Raw genomic sequence first — 7681 nt, 5'->3', positions numbered from 1 at the left:
ACAAATGCATATTTATACAGTTAGGATTACTATGAATATTGACCAACAGAAAGATGACACGTTAAATAATATTGACCGATAGGAAAATGACACGCGAAATAAATATTGATCAGTAGGGAACGACCAATAGGAAAATGACACCATTTAACATTCAAGGGTAGCGTTAGACTTAACCGGATAATTGTTTTTAGGATATTCTTCTGAGTATCCCAACAGATCCATTCCTTGTGACCCAGAACCTCACGACATGTTGAAGTGACTGCCTCCTTTAACACTTACCGGTTGCTCTCCATAGTAGTTCCTTCTCCATTGAGTAGATCATGAAAGACCTGGAATTTATTGCTGAGGACTATATTGAATTTGTCAGTATCCCGAAGATAAGCTGTATTAAATTTTAGTGATGTTATCCGCCCCGTTGTCCAGTACTTCTTGAGTTTCAATTTCACCTTGACGAACAGCAAGTGATGATCTGATGCTATATCAGCTCCTGTCTTTATTCTCACATCCTTCATCGTCCTCCTGTCCTTTTGGTTGATGTAGATATGGTCGATTTGGTTCTGCGTAATGTGATCCAGTGAAGTTCATGTGGTTCTGTGAATGCGTTTATGTGGGAATATAGTGCGGCCTATGACCAGTTTATTGAAGGCACATAAGTTTGCAAATCTCTCACCATTTTCGATCCTTTCTCCCAGTCCGTGTCGTCCAATGGTTTCTTCATATTCAGTGTTGTCCATTCCAAATTTTTCCATTCAGGTTTCCCACCAGAATGGTCAATTCTTCTATTGGACACTTCTCGATGATTGACTGCAGCCTATCAGAGAATTGATATTTAGCGTCTTGAGTGTAGTCGTTGGTAGGCGAATAGCATTGGATGACGTTCATTGTAATGCCCTCTTTCTTTGTTTTGAAGGAGGCTTTGATGATCCGTGGTTCATGAGATTGTAGAATTATGGTCTACTATGATATTAGTACTGCTCTTATAATAGACCTAATCCTAAATTTGTAGATTTGTCATGATATAACTGCCTAATCTATAAGATCTTACGTGGAAGTCACATCATCGACTACACCAACTCACTGTATCGTATCAATTACCAATACATGATGTAGAACAAGGTTAGGCTAGAGAAGGAACAATATATTTAATATGAATAGAAGATATAAAGTAACATTCAGATGGACCACGCCTGCATGGTCGAGCCATGCCATCTGATCAACTCCAATTCATTCAATTCATTCTTCGCGCCTTCTCCATTGCTAGGTATTTCTCCGTGTTAAATATTGAATATCTATTTTCTGAGTAGTCTCGTGTTGAGCTTTGTGGATTGTGCGGTTATTGTCCAATGCCACTACACTACTCTCCCACCAGAATCGACGTGATGTTGGTTCGATACCGAATTGGATGGGATCGTCGTGCGCCGGAGGTTACCAAGGATAATAAGAATCCTCCGGTATGTGATGATAAGCTGAAAGATAAATCAAAAAGAAGGCGGCAGCATCTGGTCGGGAAATACATGTAATAATTTTAAAATATCTGCCTTCATGCTTAAAACGCTTGAAATGAAAATTTGGGTGAAGATTATATGAACTATAAAGAATGGCTATTGTCCAATGCCACTACACTACTCTCTCACCAGAATTTCTGATCGAACAGGTGCTTGTGTCCAAGAAATCACTAGTGAGATAGTTGTGGTACGAAATCTTGTGCATAATGGACAGCGAGACGCATTGGCATAACGATATTTTATTGTTTGAACGTTCATATTCTGGTCGAAGTCACATGATTAAGAAGGACTTTCGAGTTCCTGATGAGCCTGTTCATAACTTTGGACAGATGCTATTACCAACATTCACAGTGTGCAAAAGATCCCTATGCCCAATTATTGTCAGTCTGCCCATTTTCTACTTGATATTCTCTTCATATTAGATATCTGTGTGTATGATTATCTGGGATTCTAAACAAGTTTCTGTCCAGAAATTTGAGAGTACACTTTATGCTAATAACCAGAGCGACAATTAATATAGGTACATCGAATATTCGGACAATATGAGAGATCGGGAAGTTTAGGTAGATAGTTACGGAAATGAGTAGATACTTTCGTGCCTCTAGGTAACCCTCGTGCTATTGGTAGAAGAAACCAGACAATTAGTGAATAGGTCTTTGTTTAGATCTTCACACAGTCACAGTGGATAGTGGGGTTGTTTGTTCAGACAAACAAAGCCTCTCAACATTCAATATAAGATGATAGGAAATATAACGCCTATACAAAATGAGGAAATGGATGAATACTTGAACTATACTGTTTCGACATATGCTTAGTTGTTTGAGGTGAACTCTTAACCAACCAACATAAGGTGTTACATTAGCTTCCCCGTAGAATCGACTTCCGTAAGAACGTCGGTTCGCTTAACCTATCTATCAAAAACACCTAAGTTATGTTTTCTCAGCCCAAGGGAAAATTATCAACTCGCTCACTGTTTGGCTTCTAATCAATGACGACTAACTCCGTCGGCAATCGCCGATAGTCCATGGATGTCTCTTCATTTGCTAGCTCGTCATCTTATTTTGTAGCACGTGATTTCTTCTACAACTATCGCTGACGGTTGCTACGTGCTCGCAAGAGAGTGTGATAATGTGGAACAAGAATATTTGAGGAAGTACCGCGGGCGGGTTACCCAACACCATGTTGATGAGGCAAGGTTTTTCCATTCTCAGACCGGCCATCAGGTGTTTACCCACCTTCCTCTCGAGTAGCCCTCAAGTAAAAAGTAGGGAAGAATCTACTTCACAGGTAATGGTGAAAACCAATCAAACTTGAAGAAATGCTCCACTGTCTGCATAGAATAGTAAGATACAAAATGGAAATATATAAATATAACTGATAATTGTTCGGTTCCACGTAAGTGATTGGCCTCCAGAACGGATTGGTATTCTGGGTAGCTTTTTGAATTCGCCGTTATTGCCAAGGTTAGTTGTATGGGTTCATAGTACATCCTCACGGGGAATTTGTTTAATGTTTCCCTCCAACTTCTTTTTACTTGTCTACCCTTTTTATGTTTTTGATTAATATCACTCAGCAATTTTTAAGGAATACCTAGCTTATGTATCCAGTATGAAAAAAAGTTAGCATAACACTTATATATCAAAAGTAAAAGATCTGGGGAGTTGTGGGTAGTATAAAATCGCAAACTACTTTTTGGGAGTGTTTTTGTTAATTAAATAAACTAGGTGAGACAGTATGTGGAAAAAAATATTTTTAAATAAACGCAGGACCTTGTTGGATACGTGGTTAGATTTCATTCAGCAGCCAAAACTGTTAATATCCTTGAATAATAAATCGGATGTGATCAGCTAACCGTTTTAGTCACTTGTAAAGATTTATCGTTTTTACACGTCGATTCCGTAATTGTTTTGTCAGTTAAACGATCTAGCAACACGTATGGTGGTTCATGATCGAAATAAGCCGGTTTTAACCTATCAGTACTTACGGACTCGATGTTTCTATATCTTTCTATCATGAAATATTTAGATTTTCTTGAGATGACTTTGAAAAGACCTTCAAATGGAGGGTTAAGCGGTGCTTTTATTTTTTCACATCTTATCCAGAAGTGAGTGCAATTGCTTAGATCTCCAGGTATATATATGGCGCGCGATTGTTCACGAGTATTAATTGGCTTAAGTTTGACTGTTAGTACTAGAGTTAATAAATTCGCCTGGTAGTCTCAGAGTTGTTCCAAAAATCAGTTCCGCAGCTGAACACTGTGCGTCAGTTCTGACAGATGCTCGCATTCCCGACATAACTAACAGTAAGAAATCTGTCAGCTGATTGAGGTTTGAGTGAGATATAAGGGCGGTGTTTAGCTGACGGTGAAAACGTTCTACCATCCCATTAGCCTGAGGATGATATGCAGTGCAGCGTATCCTATTGGAGCCTAGAAGTTTAGCCAAGTTATTAAATAGTTCGGATTCAAATTGCGCTCCTCTATCCGTCGTTATTGTTATGGGTGTACCAAAAATGGTTACCCAATTCTGCATGAAAACCTTGGCTACTGTTTCCACTGTGATGTCCGCTATCGGGATGGCTATAGGGAATCTGGTAAATCGATCTATGCATGTAAAAAGATAATTAAAACCGTTTGAACGAGGTAAAGGACCTACCAAGTCGATATGCACATGGGCAAAACGTGCATCTGGTTGCGAGAAAACACCTATGGGTGAATTTGTGTGACGATTAATCTTTGATTGTTGGCATGCTGAACACTCTCTAACCCATTTGTGTACATCCTTCTGTAAATTCGGCCATATATATCTGGCATTGATTAGTTTTGTTGAAGCTTTCGCGCCAGGATGAGACAAAGAATGAAAGTTATTATATATCAACTTTCGCATATTTTTGGGAACGAAAGGTCGCGGCATTGCCTTGGTCGTGTCACAATAAATTAGAATACCATCGATAGGTGATGGGAATTGTTCTAAATTAAGACTTGAATTGTTTGTTTTAAATAGCCTTTGTAATTCTAGATCCTGCTCTTGTTCGTGTCCCAACGTCTCGAAGTTTACTGTAGACTGCTGCAGCACGTTCATTTCTAGTCTAGATAAAGCATCTGCCGCCTGATTGTCCTGACCTTTGACATGTCGGATATCGCTTGTGAACTGTGATATATAGTCAAGGTGTCGGACTTCTCGAGGTGAGTATTTATCGGCTCTCGCTTTTAATGCATTCGTCAGTGGTTTATGATCCGTAAAGACTATAAATTCCCTACCTTCTAACATGTGTCGGAAGTGTTTAATGGTCAGGTAGATTGCAAGAAGTTCTCGCCCGAAGGTAGAATACCTTGTTTCGGCTGGAGCGAGTCTTTTCGAGAAGAAAGCAATTGGTTTCCAGGCGTTTTTAACCAGTTGGTTAAGGGTACCGCCTACTGCTTTATCTGAAGCATCCACCATCAAAGCAAGTGGGGAAAGAGAATTCGGATATATCAACGTAGTTGCTTGAGCCAGTTTATCTTTAAGCTGTTTAATAGCTTCGATGGCGTCAGAAGACTGTTTGAATTCTTTTGGTTTTCCTTTAAGTGAATCTGTCAAAGATTGCATTAATTGTGCACAACCTGGTATGAATCTGCGATAAAAGTTAATTAGGCCTAGAAAACTTCTCAGTTGTGTTAGAGAACTAGGTACGGGGTATTGTTTGATAGTATCCACTTCTTTTTTTACAGGTTTAATCCCTTCTGGGCTTATTGTGTGACCAAGAAATTCTAGAGTTTGAACACCGAAAACACACTTACTTTGATGTATGTTTATTCCATGTTCATCCAGTCTTTTCAACACTGCTTGTACATGCTGTTCGTGTGATTGCAAATCGGGGCTGGCAATTAACAAGTCGTCTATATACCCCTGCGCAAATGGCATATCTCGAAGTAGGTTATCTATGAATCTTTGAAATGTCTGTGCCGCATTTCTCAGGCCGAATGGCATGCGTACAAACTCGAATAAGCCAAAAGGTGTAGTAATAGCTGTTTCGGGAATATCTTCATCAGCCACCGGGATATTGTGATATGCCCTGACTAAGTCAATTTTAGTAAATATGTTCACACCTTGTAAACCGTTTGTGAAATCTTGGATATGAGGTATTGGGTACCTATCTGGTACGGTTTGACGGTTTAGGGCTCTGTAACCCACGCACGTTGGCCAATCGCCTTCATCCTTCTTTGGGGCTATATGCAAAGGGGATGCCTATTGACCATCAAAGGAACGGCTAATACCCAATTGTAGCATAGAGTCAAATTCGGCCCTGGCGATTTTGAGCTTATCTAGTGCTAGTCTACTGGGTTTTGCAAACACCGGTGCACCTTCGGTTTTGATAGTGTGACTTACTTTTAGTTTGTCTTTAGAAGGCTGTGGGTTTGGTTTAGTTAAGTTTGGAAATTCCGCGAGTATATCTTGGAATTTCGCTGTTGTTACTGGAGTAGTTTGGATCAAGTTATGAGATGTGATGTAATTTTCTTTGCGTTTTGTGTAATTCCAAGTTTATTTCAGTGTTAAGCGCCGTTTCTTGGTGTCAACTAGAAATTCGTATCTCTCTAGAAAGTCCATCCCCAGTATTGCCAGATCTAAATCGGCTACAGTGGAAACCCAGGGGAAATGCCTTCTGAACCCACAAAGTCGCGATGTTAGTTTTATTTGCTGCTTGAAGTGTAATTGAGCATGCTTCTTGATTCAGCCTAGTTTTATTTTGAGGGATGATACTAAGAGCAGCGCCAGTATCTACGAGAAGTGCAAGCCAGAGTTCATGTCTCTAACATAAAAAACGACTGTTTAGGCGCCCCTCTCCAGTCGTCGCGACCTGTGGATGGGTTACTCGTTTCCTGCCTTCTTGGAATTTCGCTAAGGCCAGGCGCATGTTTGCATGCACTTGGTTGAGTCGACACCAAACTTCCAGTGGTACCAACAAAACTGCCCAGATTGTCTGGACATTTGTGACCTGTTTTGTGACTTCGGTCTTAGTCGTTGTGGTGACCTGCTCCTGTTTCTTTGACCTATTTGCATTCTGGTGACAGCCTCAGTGAGACTCTTAACACTCGCAATGAGTCCTTCTATGACGGGGTCTTTTGCTGATTCTACTTTTTGTGTGTGATTCATCGTGCGTGATCCAGATGTAGGACCTCTTTCCATTATTCTGTCTGCTATACGCGCTAAATGAGATAATGAGGTTTCAGGACCTTGTGCATCCAAACAGTGTTGGACGTAGCATGGGAGAGCTTGTATCCATTCTTGTCTTAGGACTGCTTCACGAACTGTATTATCACTCACTAATACTTGAAGGTGAAGTAAAAACGGTGACGGCGACTTATCACCTAGTGTTTCTTCTTGGTTAAGCCTTTGGATTCTTTGGCTCTCTGATAATCATAAACGGTTCATTATCTCTATCTTAAGATAATGTATGGTTGTGGTGATGGTGCAATTAAATTCAAGTCACGAACTTCTTTGGCAACTGGAGGAGAAAAGATAGAACACAAGACTCTATAGCGTATTCCTTCATATTTGATATTGTGTCTCGCGGAATAATGCTCTAGTTGAGCAAACCGCAACTCAGAATCACTGCGATCAGATAATATTAACAAGAAAAATGAGGTTAAATTTGTGTTCAATAGAGCTCACCAGTTTCATGCCTCTAGGTAACCCTCGTGCTATTGGTAGAAGAAACCAGACAATTAGTGAATAGGTCTTTGTTTAGATCTTCACACAGTCACAGTGGATAGTGGGGTTGTTTGTTCAGACAAACAAAGCCTCTCAACATTCAATATAAGATGATAGGAAATATAACGCCTATACAAAATGAGGAAATGGATGAATACTTGAACTATACTGTTTCGACATATGCTTAGTTGTTTGAGGTGAACTCTTAACTAACCAACTTAAGCTGTTCCAATGCTACCTGGCTGCGTTCGGAATCAGTCAAGCCCACTGGAACCAAGCCGGACAGAAAAGGATTGGTTCAGGAGAGATGCTGTTCTACTCCGGTCACGAACAACAAAATGCTCCACACGCTTACACAGTTGCTATGATGTTGTCAAAATGAGCACATATAACACTCATAGGATGGGAATCCATGCACCCAGAATCATCAAAGCACCCTCAAAACAAAGGAGGAGGGATTCATAATGAATGTTGTCCAGAGTTATG

The sequence above is a fragment of the Schistosoma haematobium genome, chromosome ZW (assembly GCF_000699445.3).
Source record: "Schistosoma haematobium chromosome ZW, whole genome shotgun sequence".
NCBI lineage: Eukaryota > Metazoa > Platyhelminthes > Trematoda > Strigeidida > Schistosomatidae > Schistosoma > Schistosoma haematobium.
This window is presented reverse-complemented; position numbering follows the sequence as displayed.